We start from the raw sequence: 21,886 nt of genomic DNA, 5'->3' as shown, positions 1-21,886 counted from the left end.
CCCCCTAGGACTCTCTTTGAAGCCACTTCAAAGCCTCTCATGGACTCCCAGCCCTACCCCCAAAGCTTCCCACAAACCTATGGGTTCTCACCCTCCCTGGGACTCACAGCCTTTTGCCTGTGAGCTGCTCTCACAGTGATGGCACTCTGTCTTACACACTCAGAACCCGTTGTCCTCACTTTCCCTCTGCCATCGCTGTGTAAGTCCCCCTCAGACAGTCACACAGAACAAATACATTCCTTCATCAGGAAAGAAGACCTATCGTTGGCATTTAAAATTAGCCTCATCTCCCTCCTGCCTGTCCACCATACCATAACCTCAGGAGAGGAGAGATGCTGCCTGGCCAGGGGTAAGGGGACAGGGGGCACTGTTTTTAGTCAGAAACTGAGGTGGCCATTTGTAAGGAAAGGAAAAATGGCTCTGAGTTTAGGCCCACCCTAAATCATGCAGACATCTAAAACTTAGTTCTTCTTGACTCGAAAAGCCACCTTGTTTCCAGGCTCTGCAAAGCCACAGCTTCAATGCTTCTCAGTGTCCTCCACCTTCAGTCCAGTTTTACATGGCTATCTACTTAGCTGTAGTCTCAAAGGAACCTCTTACACCTGCCTCGGGTAAGCCTTCCCATCCCCACTCTGTATCCACTAGGAATGTGTCCAGGTCACAGGACAGAAGTCTGATAGCAGCATCTTAAACAGGGTTATTCTAGATCCAGAATGAGTAGTCCAGGACCAATGCAGGGCCCAGAAAACATCTAGAACCCAGGCTCTTTTTGTTCCTTTCCCAGTATCTGCAGCCAGAGGGCCCACTGCCTGCACCATGGCTGACTCACTTAAAGCATGTGACCTTCAGGAAGAATGGAGAAAGCAGAGATGTTGCCAATGGCTGCTGAGTCTATTGACGCCACAAGAAAATCGCTGGTGCTCATTCCTCCCACCACTCAGCAGGGCCACTCAGTGTGCCCTCTGTAGACCCGCTGTCACTCTGAACACAGGAAATAAATGTGGTTGGCCGAGAGCTACTTTGTCTCTGAGTGAGAGGGACAGGGTCCTACCTGGACTGCACAGCCCAAAGGTGATCTTGAGATGCCCAAGTGACAAAGTAGGCACATATATACTAGCCATTTGGGAACCAAGAAGCTGTTGGCTCACTCTTAAATGCACTCTGAGAAAAGAGGGCCTGCTAACGTGTTGAAAGAATTTTATTGTAAGAAACAAAAGCTGTAGTAAATGTTAGGCAGGGAGGTGGCTCATTAGGTTAAGTGTTCGCAGTGCAAATATGAGGATCTGAGTTAAGATTACTAGAACCCACTCAAAGCCAAGAAAAGTAGTAGCACATATCCACAACCCAATGCTGGGGGTTAAGGTTGAACGGGAAGTCTTATCAGACAGCCATTAAAGCTGAAATGGTAAGATCCAGCCCCAGATAAGAGGCCTTATCTAAAAACTAAAATGTAGAGCAATCGAGGAAAACATCTAGCCTCCAAATATGCATGCTAAGAGAGCTCATTCATATGTATATGTGCTCTCACATATATACACCACACACTCACTCACAAGCACATACACAATTAACAAATATAACAATAAAACACTGGGATGTCAGGTGTCACTTGATAGGAGGTCGTGGTGACCCCCATGATAGATGAGGAATCTATCAAATGAGGAATCTGTCACCCAAAAGGGAATCCAATAAAAAGGATGAATGATTGAGTAGCTGGGGGAAGCAGGATTCATGGAGGCATGGATAATGAGCGGACAGATTTGGGGGTGGGTGGGTGGGTGGGTGGGTGGGTGGATGGATGGATAGATGGGTGGGTGGATGGGTAGATAGATATAAAGATGGATTGGTTGATGATGGGTGCATGGGTGGACAGATGATGAGTAGGTGAATATATACATGATATATGGACAGATGGAGAGGTGGGTGGGTAGAAGAACAAGCAGGTGAAGAGGTATGTGGGTAGAAAGATGGGCAGTAAGTAAGTGGACAAGGAGATGGATAGGTAGGTGAAGTATAAATGAATGGATGGATAGATGGACAGGTAAGTGTGTAGGTGGATGGATGGATAAATGGCTGAGCCAATAGGTGGACAGAAGGATGGGTAGATGGGTAAGTGGATAGGCAGGTGGGTGGGTGAATAAAGGCAAGCTATTTTAGGACAATCCTTTATAAAAGTGCTGGCAGTTTTTCTGAATTCCAGTGCGACTTGATGGGTTTGAAAGCCACCCCAGCAGAGTGCCAAGACTCAGTGCCCACAGTCTGTCTTGATCTGATCTGAGGTTACCTGTGCACAGCTCCCAGCAGGGGAGCTCTGGCTGGCAGAACTCTTGTTCCTTTGTCATGCTAAGCAGGTGGGTGGACAGCAGTGATCTCTGGAGTGGCCTTTTCTGCCCACTTGAACTTCCTTTGACTCAACCAATGAGGACCCTTTACTTGTCAGAGTTTCAACCGACCCTTCATCATCTCCTTGGCAGGTGTCAGGCTAGATGGCTCACAGAGCAGGCCTGACAGGCTAAAGCATCTCAGAATGAGTCTGCCTGTTCCAGAGTCACACACACCCAAGAGCTCAGAAGAGCTCTAGTACCCTGTGCTTACCTTGCAAGGACCCTAGGCTCCCACTTAGCAACCTTCAAGCTCTTGAAATCATCTAGGAAGGGACCTGGGGGTCTTTGCTTTCCAGTGCTGCAGGCATTTGGAAAAGTCAAAACATGAAATTGAATATGAGATACAGTAGCCAGAGCACTCCTTTCATATCAGGGGAGGAGACATATAAGCTTAGCTACTATGAAGCAAAGGAATTTGAGCCCCTTTTCCTTAAAAAGTGGTGTCACCGCCCCACCTGAAGCAGTTCTGGGGCTGGAAGACAAGCAGCCAAGTGGAGTTAGGCCACCTGCTCCAGGCTGGGGGTGGGGATGTAGCAGATCAGCACATAGAGGCTCCAAGGTCGCCCTGTGCCCTCCCTGGCAGTCTGAGAGCAGAATCCGCCTGTCAGGAGTGGGTCTATTTCTGGGCTGTGCACTGCCGTGCCTCTGTGGTTTTTCCTTTCTTATTCTCCCTCAGATCTCAGCGATGCTCTTTTGGAAAATTCCAGCGTGGCTCAGCCATACTGAGAGAAGGGAAGGTTGGGCTCCCACTAAAAGGCACCTGGTTTTCAGAGCACCAGGAGTGAGGGGGAGGCAGCCAGGAGAAAGACTTCCTCAGGGGAAGGGATCCAGAAGTCCTGGGGGGAGATTTGAGGGGTTGTTCGCATCCCTTCCCCTGAGCTCCCTGAATACAAACTTCAGGTATCCAGCAGGGCAACTGGCATGTGCGGTTGTACAGAGATCCACTCTGTAGAAAGCTGGGAGGGACCAGAGATTAAATAGGAACCCAGAGCTGAGCCACTGTGCACACTGTAGTCAGCACAATGCCATCCTGGTGGGAAATCAGAAGCCAGTTTGCAATGCAAAGTGACTGCATTTTGCCCTAGCTAAAGCATGCACGTGCGTGCGTACCTTTGCACACATGTACAAGGCTTCACTGATGCTCAGAATTCTCACTGCCCATCACAGACTGAAACTATCTGTAATGACCAAGATGGAAATTTCCAGAATAGGTCAACAGACTGAGAACAGTCTGACCTAAAGTCAAGCTCTGGGAGCAGGATGGGGGGGAAAGCGCTTTTGATGTTTTGGATATCTGAGCAAGAGAAATCCTTCCCCAGAGCGATAGCAAGGACTTCTCACCCCCTGCATGCTAGACAGCTCCCCCCTGCCAAGGGACAGAGGAGACAGTTACGGGCAGAAGCTAGACTCTTCCCCATAGCACCAAAGGCTTCACATTCTCAAAGTCAGATCAAGACTGCCTATGAGGACAACACAGAAGAAAGTCATTCCTTCCTTTGCCTTTCTTGAGAGGGAGAGGGTCTCTCAATCCTGGGGCTTTCCCTAGGATTAGTCTGTCCATCACTGAGAGGGGATTGAACACCCCTGAGGTTGTTCAGTTGGGTGACTCCTGTGTGCTCAGCAGCTTCTTCTGGGTCAGCTCAAATACCCACCTTGCAGTAGTCTGTTGATCTAACCTGCTCCCCACTTCCAGCAAGAAGGTGCTGACAGAGATCCAGTACCACCTCTTAGTCAATCAGGCCACATTGTATACTCTGAAGTCACAGACACAAAAGCTCCTAGATGTGACAGGTTGGGATCTGGGAATAATGTGGGATATTTCAAGACCCCTCCCATGTATCTCTCTGTAATTGGTTCTAAACTGTGCCCTTTGGCTGTAAGACAACTAAGACATAAGGGTGGAGCTTAATGCTTTCTTGAGTTCTGTCATGGTGATTTGTGGAAAGCAGAATTGAGGGGCTCCATGGGCTCCCAAATTTATAGCCAGCTGGTGAAAGTAGGGTTGTATGAAAACCCCTCAGTGAGTTTTTGGTATCTGATATTTGCAGAGGACGGCAGCACCAAGCCCCGAAGTACAGCCCCACACAGGTATTTGGAGTTCAAGTTGTATGTACAAATAACACAAAATGATATACAACTAAAATGTTGGGAAAGAAAGAGTTGAGTGGCTTAACTGTGGACATCCGCTTTCCCAACCAGGGACTTGACCAGAATAAGGTGTCACAACAAGTGACTAGTGTCTTAACTCCAACCACCCTACAATCTGACAATAATCTAACATTATTGGAAAGTCCTAGAGAGCACAAAAGATTCCAGTTAGCTTTTACAAAACTCCTACAGCATTTTCTGAGTCCTCCTCAATCTTCAATGGGAGGCCAAGAGAAAGGGTACAACTTGAGTCCTTTAGAATGATGCAATCATGAAGCCAAACATATCAGAGAGGAAGAGAGAGACTTAGTATCATCTTTAATAAGTTGTGAACTTATTACACAAAAAAATGTTACTCTTCCATGGCATATAAATTCCAGCACGTTCTCAAAACCAGAAGTAGACTTGATTAGTACTCATCCCGAAACCAAGCGTAGATTTGGAACAAGAGCAAACACAAGATAGAATTTTCAGTCTAGCACTGGGACAGAGTCTGACCTGTGCCCACAGAGGCACATTCTTAATCTCTTCATGAAGAAGGAAGAAAAAAGGGAGAGAAGACAGGTGAAAAGAGGGACAAAAAGGGGGGGGGGTAGAAAAGAGAGGAAGAAGAAAGGAGAAGAGAAGCGGAGGAAAGAGAAGAGAGTGGAGGAAAGGACAAAGTAAGAGCAACTAAAAAGGAGAGGGAGGCAAGAAGGGAGGGAGACATGGGGGAGGGAAGAAACAATAGAAAGAAGAGAGAAGTGCTCTGTTCCTACCTCAGGGCCACTGTCAATAGAGAGCAGCAGGAGGTATGGTCGCCCTGTGGCCCTATGCCATGCTGGACCTTTTTTTGACAGTTTACCCGCTTTGTACCTCTGCCCTGCTTTCTCAAAATTTCAGGTGGCCTTTCACAGATGTGCGGCTTATACCGAGCAGCACCTCTGCAGACCCCTGACCCTTCTAAAATATACACATTTGGTGTCTTTGGGGTCCTCTTTCTTCACCCAGTGCTCTGAGTGTCTTAGTTGATGCCAACTGACACCATCTATAGACCTCACCAGAGCATACCACGTACCCAGCAGCCTAGTATGGCGAGCAGCTAAATGACCACTGAGGCCTTATCCCTGCTTTACTCATGATTGTCATTCCATGCAGAGCACATGGCCACCTCTACAGGCCAAGTGCTCAAAGAATTATACCTAGTAAGCTAAGATCTAAACACACAAACTAATTAATTAGAATCATTAAATTGGGAGAGCAATAAATAATTGGAGATTTGTTTCCTGGGACCTTAAAAAAAAAAAAAACTTTCCGTGCACGAAATAGACAAATGTCTTTCTGCTCTAAGATGCAAAAGACTAAGCACAAGAAAAACAAAACAGCTATGAGGAAGAGGAGGGACTGTGCCAGCAAATATGTTGAAATGTAAGAGAGTTAGCATGTTGTTGAGTTGGTTTGATCATGTCCCTGATACAGAGCCCAGAAAAAGTGCCAAAAAGCCCCATGGCTTTAGGGAGGAAGGAACCGGAAGAGGGCAGTTTCACTTGGAGCAGCAAGTGTCTCCAGATGGCTCTCATATAGAGGGCTTGGTCCCCAGCTGCTAGTGCTGTTTTAGTTGGTTCTGTGGGCTTAAAAAGAATATACCTGGTTCCAGATCCCTTCCTCTCTATTTCCTGTCTGGCACAGGGGAAGTTGCTATAGTCATATGCTCCCACCACCACAAGGATCTGCCTCGGTGGATCTAAGGATGATCTACTGAAATCTGTGAAACCATGAGCCAGCATCTTTCCCCTTTAAAATGTTTCATCAGTTATTTGATCACAATGACAGTAAAACTAAGTGACCAGCGGTTGATGAAGCTGGGTCATTGGAATAAACATTTCCAGGAACTCTTAGAAAAGTGTAAGCCTTGTAAGCTTTAGGACCTGAGTGTGAATCCCAGAACCCAGGCATGGTGGACTGTGCTTGGAGTCCCAGAACTAAGGACATTCAGAAAAGAAGACCCAGGGAATTCTGGTTAGCCTGTCCAGCTGAATCAGTGAGCCCCAAGCCAATGGGAGACCCCGTCTCCAAAAATAAGGTTGATGACCTTGAAAGAACATGGAGGTCAACCTCTGCTCCACATACAGATGTGAAAGGGCATGCGCACCTACATACAGAAAAACATGCACACACAGGAACACAAACATTCACACCACATACATATACAAAAATTTATAGTAAAAAAATAGTTAAAGAAACACTTCTAGAATTATGATGATTTTAGAAGGAGCTTCTCCACCTTTGTTGGGGTAAAATACCCCTACACTCCTGTGACTTGCAGACACTTTAGAATATGGGGAACACACACCACTTCACACTTTTTCCAGGAGGGGTAGTTTATATGCTTTCTGATTACATAGCCCAAGCTGACTTCAGACTCCCCATTCTCCTGCCTCCGCTGTCTGAGTGGTGGGACTACAGGTGTGCTACAAACCTCTGAGAAAGTCTTTTTTTTTTTTTAAGACTTAGACTTTTTTTTTAAGCCCAGAGTGACCTTGGTCCTGATACCTGGTGGGGAGGGCGGGACAGAACTCATTCAAACCGGTCTCAGTTACAGAATCAATACCACTGAAGCTCAGAGAAGCGGCAATGACACAGACTGAACCTGGAAATAACTGCCCTTGGAAATTAAACCATAAAATCGGCCCATGATTAAATGACAGTTTAATTTCAGAGGAGAGATAATGAAGGAGACAGAGAAATTGGGCCCTTAACTGATGGGAAGGTGGGAGGTCATCCATGGGCAGAGGAGAGGAATGCTGTGGGGTGGGGATGTAGGGAGCAAGGTGCCATTGCAGGCAGAAGACACAGTGTGCAGATCATGAGATGTCATGAGATTAGTTAAGACCGAACCCCAGCTGGATGGCCCAGCAGAGAGTCTGCATGCTGGGTGACATCAGATGTACACCACTCTTGCTTGACCTTGGCAGTTATTATTATTACTTTATTATTATTATTACATCTCCACCACAGTTTCCTATCCCTCCTCTCCTCCCACTCTCTCTCCCTCCATACCCTCTGCCTGTCCCCCACCCATTCCTCCTTTTCCTGCACTTCTCTTCAGAAAAGGACAGGCCTCCCATGGCTATCAACCAAATTTAGCATATTAAGTTTCAGTAAGACTACGCAGCTCCCCTCGTATTAAGGCTGGACAAGAAAACTCAATTTGAGTAAAAGGGACCCAAAATCTGGCAAAAGAGTCAGGGACAGCCCTGCTCCCACAGTTAGGAGTTTTCATCTATAGCGGTGGTTCTCAACCTTCCTAACTCTGTGACCCTTTAACACAGTTCCTCATGTTATGATGACCCCCAACCATAAAACTGTATTGTTGCTAATTCATAACTATAATTTTTGCTACTGTTATGAATTGTTATATAAATACCTGATATGCAAGATATCTGATATGCCATCCCTAAAGAAATCATGACCCACAGATTGAGAATCACTGCTCTATAGCTTAGCAAAAGGCTCTCTACACTCAGGGGTAACTGGAAGAACAGGTTTGTAAGAGGGATTCCAATGATGTAAGCTCCAAGGCACACTGATCCCTGTGGTTTGGAGACACGGGTCTGATGCCCAGCTTGGTATCATCACTATGTCTGCCCGGGTCTGACCCACTAAACAAGGTTCTAATTTCTCACTGCCCACAGACATTGCAAAGGAGCGAGTGCTCTCATGCCGGTGCAGAGGTTGTTAATATTTAACAACTGGTGGGTCCCTCAGGTTGGCAGAAGCCTCACAGCTCAGCTACTGTACCTGCCTCCTCTGTCCACAGCATCTTATCAGTCTCCATGAGGAGGGCGTGTGCTCCCCACGTGGAGGTGTGTTACAGTCACACTGTGTTTGGTAATGGAAGACAGCTGCTCTATCTTGCTCTCTCCTTGTTGGATTCCCTGAACTTCCAAGCCCTGGAGACCCTTTCTTCCTCCTTACTAAAGGGAAGCCTTTCTCTTCTGACCACCACAGGGAGCCATGCATAAAGGGAGACTTCCTTAGGGACCCAGAGATCGCAGTCATTGATGGAAAGACTCAGTAAGACGTTCAAGCTGACTCAAAGGCTCCTGGTGTGCGCAGGCCCCCAGCTTGGGTGCTCATGTCATTGTATGCACCAGGATTCTGGTTCGGGCTCCAGCTCCTGCATCTGCCACCAAAAAAAAGGGCTTTGGAAGGTAGACAGAACCTTCTTAGTGGGACCTTAGGTCTTAAGACCTGAAGCCCATCTGAAGGTCTGCACCCAGACCTTCAGCTGAAGAGCTCTGCTGTATGGTATCCATGGCTGCTGGTTACCCTCAGTCCCCCATGGGTAATCTCCATGGATCCGTGGGTACACCGTACTGGAACTGTATCCCCAACCCTATCAGCCTCCTAGTATGTATAGCTCAGTGAAGGGAAGCTTAAGGAAAAGAGAGGAAGGCCAGGGATCTTCTAGTCCTTTCTCTCCTTTTCCATTTTAGTTATTTGCAAGCACTTGACCACTGTTCTTCAGTATGCTAAGCACGGGGCCACCCATTGGTGTCTCAGTCCATCCAGGCTGCTGTTGCAAAGCATCACAGACTCCGTGGATTACAAACATCAGAAAGTTATTTCTCTCAAGGTGAGAGGCTGCAAGCCCATGATCATGGTAAAAGAGGCCACTAGGATAAGTCACACTGGACAGGAGCAACTCACCAAAGCCAGGACCTGAGGAGACAATGCAGAGACGACAGGTGTCCCTCAAGCCCTCAGCAGTAACATGGAGTCATCCTCTGCCCAGCTGGCTAGACTCCATACTGGTGTACACCATGCGGCCCGGCTCCCACCCTGCTGCTCCAAGTCCTCACTCTGTGGGCCGTGAGCCGCTGCATAACCAGTGGATGTGTCCGGAAGCTGCCTTTTAGGCCTGAGCATCTCTGACTACAGGAGATACCAATGAGAAGAAGCTGGGAGCAAACTAGTGAGGCTGGGGCCCAAAGCCCAGGAAGACCATGTGGTACTCCTCTGCAAACCTCTCTCAAACCATCCCAACTGCCCGCTCTGGCTCTGTGGGGAACAGCGCAGGAGCTGTTCACCCTCCACACAGGAGTGTCTCTCTGCTGAATGCACTTGGCACCCCAAGGGGAGGATCCAAAAATCTACCAGCTGTGTCCTACTGAGGTGATTCTTGGAGGTGTGTCTTCGGCTCCTCGGCAGCTGGAAATGGAAGTCGCAAGAAGGACTGGGACAAATGGAGACTTTTCCCAGAAACCTTAGGATAGCTCAGCTTTTGAGAGAATTGAGTGCTGTGTAAGAGGGGTTCAGGTTGGGGCTGGCTTATCACCAGAGCCACTGACAGAAATGATCAGACACTGGCCTCTGGGTTGGGCTTCGTCACTGAGCTGTCTGAGGAGGCTGCCTAGAACCAGATTCCCAGCAGTTAGCTACGGAGTGTGTGCGAGTACAGGTCCCAGCCGGGTGGCCTTAGCTCATGCACTCATCCAAAAGCCTGGCACCTGAGGCAGAGCCCTAGCCTCCTTCCTACGCTTCGCACATGGCGAGCCTGCAGTTTCAGAAGCCTGACCCTACTGTTCTGCTCTGCTGGGCAGGGTGCTCTGTGGACTTGCAATGAGCCAAGGCTCTCCAAGAACAGCAGTGTACGTCTGGTGCAGTCTTCACCATGCTGGCAAAATACTCATGGTGCAGTGGGAGGCGTAAAAGGAAACTGAAAGACAAAGCAAGGAGGGTTACACAGGTTACCATGCCACAGTGATCCTGGGCTCTACCTTCCATAACAAGGGTGTCTCTGTCCAAGGTGGTTTCAGAATAGATAGCTTTGTAGGAGTTCTTTCTGTGGAATGTCTCTGTGTCCTTAGCAAACGGGTGTGGTTCTGGCAGAGTCTGCTCTGAAAGCTCTTATTACCACACACCTGTGTGAGGGGCCTGGGTTCATTCATTCTTTCATTCTTGGGATTTTTTTTTCTTTTTTTAAATTTTTTATTTAACTTTTATTAATTACACTTTATTCATTTTGTATCCCCCATAAGCCCCTCCCTCCTCCCCTCCCCGTCCCACCCTCCCCCCCTTTCTGCATGCATGCCCCTCCCCAAGTTCACTGATAGGGGAGGTCCTCCTCTCCTTCTTTCTGATCTTAGTCTATCAGTTCTCATCAGAAGTGGCTGCATTGTCAGGGTTCTAGGTTATCTCCATGAATAGTCCTTGGTTGGAGTATGAGTCTCTGGGAAGTTCCCTGTGTTCAAATTATCTTGTTCTGTTGCTCTCCTTGTGGAGTTCCTGTCCTCTCCAGCTCTTACTATTTCCCACTTCTTACATAAAATTCCATTCACTCTGCCTGACAGTTGGCCATCAGGCTCAGCATCTGCTTTGACAGTCTGCATAGCAGAGGCTTTCAGAGGCCCTCTGAGGCAGGTTCCTAGGTTGTTTCCTGTTTTCTTCTTCTGGCTTTCAGAGGCCCTCTATAGCAGGTTCCTAGGTTGTTTCCTGTTTTCTTCTTCTTCTGATGTCCATCCTCTATGCCTTTCAGGATGGGGATTGAACATTTTAGTTAGGGTCCTCTCTTTTGCTTAGTTTGTTTAGATGTACAGATTTTAGTGGGTTTATCCTATGTTGTATGTTTATATGAGTGAGTATATACCATGTGTGTCTTTTTGCTTCTGGGACAACTCACTCAGGATGATCCTTTCCAGGTCCCACCATTTACCGGCAAATTTCATGATTTCCTTATTTTTTATTGCTGAGTAATACTCCATTGTGTAGATGTACCATAATTTCTGCATCCATTCTTCAGTTGAGGGGCATCTGGGCTGTTTCCAGCTTCTTGCTATTACAAATAAAGCTGCTACAGACATGTTGAGCAAATTTCCTTTTTGTGTACTTGAGATTCTTTTAGATATATACCTAGGAGTGGTATGGCTGGATCTTGAGGAAGCGCTATTCCTAGTTGTCTGAGAAAGTGCCAGATTGCTTTCCAGAGTGGTTGTACAAGTTTACATTCCCAAACCAAGTAATCCACTTAAAAAATGGGGAACAGAGCTAAACAGAGAACTCTCTGTAGAGGAATATCGAATGGCAGAGAAGCACTTAAAGAAATGCTCAACCTCATTAGCCATTAGGGAAATGCAAATCAAAACAACCCTGAGATTTTACCTTACCCCCATCAGAATGGGTGAGATCAAAAACTCAAGTGACAACACATGCTGGAGAGGTTGTGGAGAAAGGGGAACCCTTCATTCTTGGGATTTGAAGCATGTGTGGCTCCATTCTGGCAAGTGTCACACCGGTTCTGCAGCAGCAGACTCGCCAGGGTCCCTGCCAGGCTCTTTTCCTTCCTTCACCTCTCCTGAACCTCATCTTTGGAACTCAGTGAGAGTGAGATACCCCTCAGGCATCAGAAAGAATATATTATGGAACTGTGGTGTCCAGGCAACCCCACAGTCCTCCTTGGGTGGGTTTCCGCCATCCCTCATGCTCCCTCCTCCAAACCCTCACCTCATGCACATGCCCAACTTTGATGAGAAAAATAATATAATTGTTCTTAACCTCGTTTTTCTAATGCTTGACAATTTAAAAAGCACTTTCAGATATAATAATTCATGAAATAAAGCAACCTTTAAGGCAGAGATTCTCAGTCTGTTCTTTAGAAATGCCAGGGCTCAAGGAGACACTGTAATTTCATCAAAGCAACTTAATATTAAAGGAGAAATCAAACTAGTAAAAGGCAGCCTTGGCCCCAGGCTGTTCCCCTAGCACTGTTCCCCCAGTGCCTACTGCGTATATCCCAAATGCTTTTTTTGAGGCAGTGTTCAGGCACCCAGCAGAGCTGGCCCAAATAAACTTCCTTCTCTGTTCTTCGGTGGCGTCACTTTCCTCTTGGGAGTCAGTGGTGGCAGGAATAGAAACAGAATTAGGCTTGATGTTTCTGATTATAGGGGACAGCATGCTATGTCTCATCTTATTTCTTCTTTTACTTGGATGTCCAGGGAGCTCTCCTTAATATCAAGGCAGAGGTCCAGGCTCTGTCAGCTAAATGCCGTTTTTCCTGCAGTTTAACTTTTCAGCCTTTACTTCCTTGTGTCCTAGTCAATGTTTTAACATGTAGAAGGTGGATTCCATCGAAATGATGGACTTTCAGAGCCCTGAGCTGGGGCAGAAACAGAAAAGCTCCACACTGAGGGAGGTGTCCCAGTGTCCCAGTCTGTTGAGCTTCCATGCTTAGGAACATGGCTGCAGAGCACTAAGTATGTGAAGGACTTGGCTACCCAGGAGAAAAGAAAGGCCCAGCTTCCCGGAAGATGACTTCCAGCTCCCTCTGCTCAGAGCTAGAAGCCATGTGGAGCCCTTATCCAAGGGGACATGCCCAAGCCTTTTCCTCAGCAGCCTCAGGTCAGAGGCTATCTTCCTCCTCCACACAGACAATGAGTCAGCCCAGACAGGGTGAAGCAAGACAAAGCTGTTATGCCATGCCAAACAGGTAGATGAAGGTTGCAGATCTGACCTGTCATAGAAGGAGAGCAGGATGGCAGCTATTTGTGAAAGTGAGGTTGGTCTGCCTCAAAACCTGGGAATCATCACCATAAGGGAGGGTGTAGCCCAGAAAACAGCAACACCTGTGATATATAGCTTTCTCATATAGGACTATGAAGAGCTTGCCTCAGGTTCCCTGTTGTTCTGCCATTGGCTGGGGCAGGTAGGGAGACCAAGGCTTCAACAGGAACACAAGAACGCAGCAATGAAGTCATAGTATGAATGGGTCCCAGTCACTTGACTCTGAAGCCATCGATTCCAGTCTCCTCCTGGGAAGCTCTGTGGCCTGGGACTAAGCACATAACCTTCCTGTGCTTCCAACCCCTCATCTGTTTTGATTAACTTCTCATTACAGCAGGGCACAAGATTCAATCAGATTCAAATGGTCAGAGCACTGCCCAGCCCTGGCAATTGCTTCAGGACGGGCAAGGGGGAAGCCACAAACCTCTGAGGAGCCTGGTGATGGTGCCCTGGAGACTGGCCGCTGACCTGGAGTTGCCTGGAAGCTTCTGTAGCTGCTTCCCTAATGGAACATGTGGTCCAGAATCCCTTTTAAAATTGGGCATGCATCCTGTGTGTCTGGGGCTGGGGGTTGCGGTTTCCTCCTAGCCCCTGCTATTTCTCACTTGCTCACCACAAATGTCTTTTCCTCTCAGAATTAAGAGGGCTTGAAGGAGCCAGATGCTCATGTCGGTAGAAACCCTTTAGCAGCTCACTGTGGAAGGGCCAAGACCCCTGAGGTCTGTGGGTCACAGTCAAGGAAGCTGCCTGTCTGCCCTGGATCTGGCTTCCATCCGTGGTCTCAGCCATGTAGACAGGCAGGCCTGTGTGGGCTTCTGGCAAGAGGGGTGGGCCATGACGGACACAAAGCATGGTGCACTGGAAAACTGTGAGGAGTTTCCTGTCCTGGAGACCACCAAGAAGCCAGGACTACATTGAAGCTTGCACCCAGACCTGGGAGCTGGCAGGAGCAGGAAGAGGAGGGGTTCCCCAGAAACTGAGGAGTTTATCCCTCATGCTCCTCTCCGCAGGCAGGCAAGGGTGTGGAGAAGCCTGCTGCCACACATCTACCCAGCTCAGTCTTGAAGGCTCATGCAATAGAGAAGGTTAAAGTAAGGAAAGGAGGAGTCACCGGAAGTTTAGAAAGAACAAACCCCATGAATAGAGCATAGTTTCAACGTTCCCCGAATTAGTCTCTGGGACAATGTGGCATTTCCATTGTTGTAGAAACAGTCATTTTAGAAAATATTTCAGGATATTAAAATCACTTACCGTGTGTCACAGAGCCCTAATTGCAGTAATTAGGCCTAATGAGGATGAGTCACAGTGAAAGAAGAAACAGGAACATGCTGCCTTCCCTGTGAAGACTGTCCTTGGAAGCCAACCCGACCCAACCCCACCACTGCAGCAATGTCTCCGAAATGTGAGTGCCACACCTAATGAGCCAAACAGGAGGAAAGGCCAGTGGAGACACAAGGCTTGTCCAATCATACGCAAACGAGTGGTCAGGAAGTAAGAAAGTGCTGTGAAGCAGAGGAAAGCCACAAGTACTGAGACTAGTCTGGGGAGATAAATTTGGAGTCATAAGGACTTGAGTTCAATACCCCAGAGTTCATGTTAATAACAAGAAAAAGCCAGGCTTGGGCTCAGAGGGCAACAGCATTTACACACATTTGCTGCACAGGCCTGAGAACCTGAGTTTGGATCTCAGCATCCACAGAAAACGTCAGGTGTGGCCACCACCTGGCCTGTAATGCCAGTGCTTTATGGGTTGGAGATGGGACCATCTGTGGGGCATGATGAGCAGCAAGCCTAACTCCAGGCTCAGTGAGAAACCTTGCCTCAAGGGAACAGCTGGAGAGTGATCAAGTAGAGCAGCTGACATTCTCCTTTGGACTTCACAGACAGACACACGCACGTGCGCACACACACACACACACACACACACACACACACACACACACACACACTCACACAGTGGTAACATAAATGAGAAATGCCCCCCACCCAGGCTCTGTTGTTTGAACACTGTGTCTCCAGATGGTGGTGCTGTTTGTGAATTTTATGGAACCTTTAAGACGTGGATCCCTGCTGAAGGGGAGGGGTGTGTGTCTGTTTTGTGTTTATACTTGAAGATGTTATATTTCAGCTTTCCACTCCTGCCACCATGCCTGCCCCTTTGCTGGACTTTTTAAGTCTAGCTTTCTTTCTTTGTGACCCACTCAGTTTAATCAGGGATGCTAGCATGAACAAGGATGAACGGCTGTTTGTCAGACTATTGGCAGCTTACCAGTGTCTACACCACTGAGGAAAATGGATTCCCTTCCTCTGGCAACCGCTAACTGCCAATATCTCTTTAAGGCTACGTGGGAGTTTATGAATCTCTCACTCATGCGTGATGGAATGTTGACAGGCCCAGCCTTGTGCATGTAAGTAATTGTAGCTGCTGAAGGCTTGTGATTAAGCTCAGTAGGTCACACACACACACACACACACACACACACACACACACACACACATACACACACACAAAGATGTAAAAGTAGAAAGGGACTAACTGCAAAGAAGAAGGGAGAAGAAGGGGACTAGAGAGAATAATAGAGGTTGAATCTGACTAAAATGAGTTACAGGCATGTATTAAACCATCATATGAGTATGAAATTATAGAACAATACAAGCAGATAGTTTTAATACAATGGATTTTATTTTGGAAAACTTTCATAGATAAAGGAACATGAAAAATAAGCGCAGAAGTGTTTCTCTATCACCTACCCATATGTCCCTTATCTGTTGCATGATACATTAGGAGGGTGCCTTTGTCCCAACTCAGGAGCTGGCAGCGTGAGCAGAAACTTCAATTTCCTCTTATTGCTGAGATCCTGAAAAATCTGATCTAGGACCAGCTCCTGGCCACTGAGATCAATGCCCACAGTGAGCAGTTCACAGCACATGTGTGACATAGTCGGGCTACTTATTACTGTCCCAGTCCACCCAGGACCCCTCCACCTCCCCAAACAGATTTCTGAAATCTGTACAGAAAGGACCCCTGATATCAAACAATGAATCTGACAGTGCAAGATGGCCTGTGTCTTCTGCCATGTGTGCATCCACAAATAATTCATGGGATATATAAACAGAGCAACTGTGCAGGGTGGTGAAGCCAGCTTTACTTTACCTCTTGAGCCTGTCACATCCACCCCCGTGCCTCAGCAGTTGCTGATATTTTCCCTTCTATAGTTATTTACATAGCCCACTGTCTCTACTTGATGCTGCCTATATACACATGGGCATACATTATCCACTGAGGCATGTACAGTTTTCCAGTGGCCATGCACCTAGAGAAAAGTGCCTCCCACTTCTCCAGCAGCCATCAACTGTCAACAGCTCCTCGGTTAGGGGAGGGGCCTCAGGAGCTACTTCCTGCTCTTTCCTTGACTTTTTAACTGGCTTGGTCTCATGTAGATAGCCAGAGCCAAGTAGCATCTTACATTCTTGCTGCTTCATCTTCTGTGATGCTGCTTGAGCCTTGGCGAGGGATACTGCTATAGATGCCCATCCATGTTTGATCATTCAGTCACTTGTTGGCACTTTGGACATTCTCTCATTAGCCCATTGTAATCAGAAGCATTTACGAGCAAGGTTGGGAGTAGCATGAATTATGGATATAGACATAAATATTTACAAGGCAGTTTGACAATGTGACCATTTAGGAAAATATCATCAGTGGGCCCCTCCCCTTGGTCCTATGACCTGTCTAGGCTTGGACTCTAACTATATATAGCACCAGGCATGAATTCTCTCCTACCATTTCTCTCCACTCTAATCTTTTCCAAACAGTCCTACTATTTGAATCATGCCAGATGTGGGCTTCCCAGCCTGGTTTCTCTTTCTCCTTCTCCTATCTTTTCCTTCTTCAATCCCTTCTTTTCCTTTAGGACATTCTCCTCTTCGTCTTGGTGCATGCATTCTCTATTAGTCCACACGCTCCCCTAACTATGCATCTCATTTGTATTTATTGCTTAATTACGCCCCACTGTCTTACAGTCCTGCAGGATGTGTATTTGTTCTGATCAGGAGCATCTGGCTATTCTTAGCCTTTGATGGTCATAACACATCAGAGATACACATCTAGAAGTTTACACATCAGTTGTGCAAATCCCTCCAAGTGAGGTTGTTTTTTATCATCGCTTGGTAAAGCTCTCTGTAGTATTAAAAAAAAAAAAGCCCTAGTCAACTAGTCTCTAGAATGCCTATGCACCTAACATTCCCTCCATGTCCTCACCAGCATTTGATGTTTCATTTGGGGTTTTTTTGTTTCTCCATTTTAACAATTCTAATGGGCATGTGCTTATGGCTCACTAGTTAATTTAGTTTGCAATTGTCCAATGAGAGATGATGTTTGACACCTGCATATCTTCTCTTTGCAAAGCGGCTGTTCAGTTTTGTTCGTTTTTTAACCACACTGTGTTCCTGTCACTGGATTCTAATCTTTCTTTGTACGCTTGGGATAGGAATCCCGTAAGAGTCATGTATGATAAATACTTTTGCCTGGTCTGTGGCTTATCTCTTTATTGCTTTGACATTATCTTGTGCAGAACAATAAATTAATCAGGGACCAGGATACCAGTTTCGTTGCAGATTAGCTCTCGTCGCTTCAGCAAGAAATTTCTCTAAATCTAAATCTAAGCTCAGCCCCCTAGATTTCCCATTTGCTTCAAGAAGGCTTACAGTTTCGAGTTTTGCATTTAGAACGGTGATACATATTTAGTTAACTCTTCTATCAAGTTTCTTTTTTTCTTTTTGCACCTTTCCCAGATCCCTGTGATGACTGGCTACGTTTTTCTCATTGAATCCTGTGTTCTCGTCTCAGGGACCAACTGACTAGCTCTGTGACGCTCTGTTTCTGGGCTGTCTGTCCCATTCCCTGGGAATCTCCATCTGTTCTGGCAGCAGCTCCACCCATGCCCCACCCATGCCTGGTTTCTGCTACTTTCTCTTCTGTCTGGACATTGGGAAACACAAGTCTCCAGTTTTTTGTTTTTTTTTTCTCATGTCCTGTTGGCTACATTTGGACTTTTGCCTTCTGCATCAAGTTTAGAGTCTGTTTGCTAGAATCTAACAAAAAAAAAAAATTAAAAATAAATAAAAAAAAATCAGAGATCCTCTATTTGCCCAATTTGCCCATATCTTTAAATGGAGTTCTACCATACCTATACCTGGATTCTGTATATTCAATTAAACATATCGAAGTATTCAGGGACCTTAGTGTATAGTACTTACAGGCGATACATTTCAAGATGCTCTGTGAATGCCTGTGATTTTTCAGTCACTTCAAAACCCTATGTCTGCTATTGGCTTTGTGTGTGTGCGTGCAGCTAGGGTAAACTGTAATTTGTAAGCTGGACATGATGAGAACAGCTCAATGTGATGATGGAGATTAGCTACAATAACTAATTAGAAATTCAACTATCATCATGTGACACACTAGTAGAATCTATGAGGGCAATTTCCCTCAAAAGAGTCAAGACAGACGTTACTATTTTGAATGACAGTTGCCCCTGGATAACTGAACCCACAGAGAATAAAAATCTCAGATAAGGAGACAGCGGTGTCTAGTATTGTTGAAGATATTTCTCTGTGTTAATTTCAGGTTCCAAATATTCAGAGCTGGTTATAGAATCCAATTGACTTTAATGATGTTAACGATGGTATCAACCCAGCGTCTGCAGCCTGCTATTGTCTTAGCACCGTTATCTTAGACAATGGACGCATTGTCTTTGTGTGATGCTCTGTAATCTCTGGTAGTCTTCCTTGCTTTGAAGTCTTTTTTTTTTTTTAAATATTAATGTGTAGGCTTTGGCTTTCTCTTGATTAGTGCTACTATGGTGTGTTTTTCTTCATCCTTTCCACTATAGCCTGTCGTCTTTACAAGTGAAATTGCTGTTTTTCTCCATAGTGTGCAGCTCATGTTTTTCAATTCTCCCTCACAGTCTAGATTCTAACTGGCATATTAAGCCATTCCTCTTTAACATGATCACTTATATGGCTGGATTCACAACTGACATGGTTGTGATTATCATCTGCTGACTATTATTGCTTTATCCCCCTCCTCAGCTCTGTCTGCCTCTCTGGGTTCTGGAGAGCATTTTGAAGCATTCTGCATCCTCTCCCTTCTTAACAAATCAGTAAGCCTTTTTCTCAGCTATGATGTGTTCCAAAAAGTTGATCGCATGCACACACAGCCCACCCACCTTTTCTCAGATACCATGGATTCCTTGGGTTCTATAGTACACACTCACAGATTACCCAAGTCCATCTCAACACCTTGCTCTGAAGCGTACACTCCATACAGCAGTGATCACTGGCTGCCATCTAACACTTCAGACAAGGCCTCCTTCCCATTGGCTCTCCACAGACCCCACTCACCCCTTCTGTGGTCTGCAAATTACTTTTCATTTCTATTAGATCAATTAATGGTGATAAGCTGTAGCTGTCATTCCTCCTCCTCTCTTTCTCTCCTGTGCCCTCCTCTTTAATTCTCTGTACTTTGAACATGAAGCTAAATATTGCTAGTATTTCCTACAGCCTGGCCGAAAGTTGTAGAAATCATGTTCATTGTTACAGGAGCCCTAACCTGTCCAGTCTCTTTGTTTCCTGGTTTGTCCCAAATCTTGCCTTTGGCATTTCCTAAGGTTACCTTCTTAAAATGGATTGTTTGCTGCATTTCTCTTAGCTGTGTGCTCTTGTTTTGTTTTGGTTGGTTGGTTGTTTTGGTTGTTGTTGTTTTGTTTTGTTTTTGTGGCGCTAGGGATAAAATCTAGACCATCATGCATGCTAGGCAAGCATTCTATCACTGAGCTATACACCAGTTCTCATCTGGTTTTGATCCTAGACAAGACATAAGTTTTCCAGGCTAACTCTAAACTCACTCTGTAGCCGAGGTTGGCCCTCCTCCTCACTTCCTCCTTCCTCACTCCCTGAGTAGCTGGAATGACAACAGATACAGCTTTTCTCTTATGTTTTATGAGGACCCAGCCTGTTGGACAGTAAAACCCATACTCAGAACAGTTCTCCTGTCCTTCGTTAATCTTCCCTGGAAATGCTCTCTGAGCTACATTGTGGGATTTCACTGGCCTAGGAGTTTCTCAATGCACTCAAGTTTACAAACAGACTGACCATCACAGGACTGTGACCTACAAGGATCAGGAAAAGACTCTCTGAGCATCCCTGGCTCTCCTCCCATTACCTATGAAAACAATGTTGGAAATGGTGTTTCCTCTAGTGTTCTAGCCCAGCAAGTCACATGACACAGGATACCTGACCCATGTCAGGCTACAGGACAAGTCAAGCCTTGATCACAGGCTCCTTCTCCCCAGGTAACTTTCATGAACCTCAGGGGACTGGTTCCCAGTGGATCCAGGCTTCTGGTGTCTCCTGTCACCTACCCATAAGAAAGAAATCGCTTAATTTAGCTGCTGTGTATAGTTCTATTGACCCACCTCTCAGACCACCTAGCAATTTCTACACGGTTAACAGACGGCATCCTTCTTAATACCTTCTTGTCTTCCTTTTTTTGAATGGAATGGAAAAGGTAAGGTAATGGAAGAGGCTAGACTGGGTAACTGCCTTTACCTCAGCCAGGAAGCTGAGGCCTGAGAGCCTTGCTGTAGCAAATGTTCTAGGTGACTGACACAGAATTTCTCGACGACCTGCAGATGATACCTGGTTCTTTACCATCAAGTCCTCCCACTGTCTCAAAAGGCCTCACAGAAATGGGGACTCTGAAGCCTGCGACCCATGGTTAGCACAGCCCTGCCAATCCATATTCAGATTTAAGCAGTTATCATGGTTGCTGGTCGCATATGTTTGTCACAGTTGCAGCTGGCCCACACCAGGTGGACTAGTCTCAGCAGAGACACAGGTATGCATCTGACTATACTAGGTGGCAGTTTGTCCTAACACCTTGTCCCCCGATGGGTCAGGAGAAGTTGTTAATGTTCTGATGTTTGATTTTCTTTTCTTGTTGTAAATTGGAAGTGACAACTTCTGTGCTTTTCTGCATTTGGAGACTGAAAAACATGTCCCTAAATAGATTTATTTCATCTTAGAACATTCTGTATTTACAGAAAGTTGCAAAGATATTACACCAAGTTCCCACACACCTATACTCAAGTCCCCTGCTGTTAACACCTTCAAAAAAAAATGACAATGCATTTGTCACAAGAAATGAACCAACATTCACATGTTATTAATGACCACAGACCGTACTCTGAAGGCCACCAGCCTTTTTCAAACACCCTGTTTCTGTCTAGGATCCCAGCCAGGAATGGCATCTCATTCCATCTGACTACTAGACAGTCCCAGTTTCAACAGCTCTGTCTCCTCACTTGGTGACCTTGACAGCTTGAGAAGTGCTTAGCAGAAATTGAGTCAATTTCTCAAGCTTGTTTCTTCATCAGACTACTGCAGCTGGAGCCATTTCAACAACACGCATCTCCTAGGGTCATGCAGCAACTTTGGTTCTGGATGGGGACAAACACTTTGGGGGCAAGGACAGTATCAAGACCTTGTGTCTAGTATGCATGCAAGCAGCAGGATGTGTCCCTGTTGAGGTTTACCTTGCTCACCTGGCTAAGACAGTCTGCATCACATGTTTCTCTCTCTCTCTCTCTCTCTGCCTTTCTGTGCTGTGTCAACAAGCCCAGCTCACCAAAGTGTGGGAGACATCAATGATGAGTAACATAGAATATCATCAGAAGGCCTCTAGCGAAGATAGAAAGGACACTCATCTATCTATCTATCTATCTATCTATCTATCTATCTATCTATCTATC

This window comes from Psammomys obesus, unplaced genomic scaffold (assembly GCF_907164565.1).
Source record: "Psammomys obesus unplaced genomic scaffold, mPsaObe1.curated_primary_1811, whole genome shotgun sequence".
NCBI classification, from domain to species: domain Eukaryota; kingdom Metazoa; phylum Chordata; class Mammalia; order Rodentia; family Muridae; genus Psammomys; species Psammomys obesus.
Note: the sequence above shows the minus strand (reverse complement) of the source record.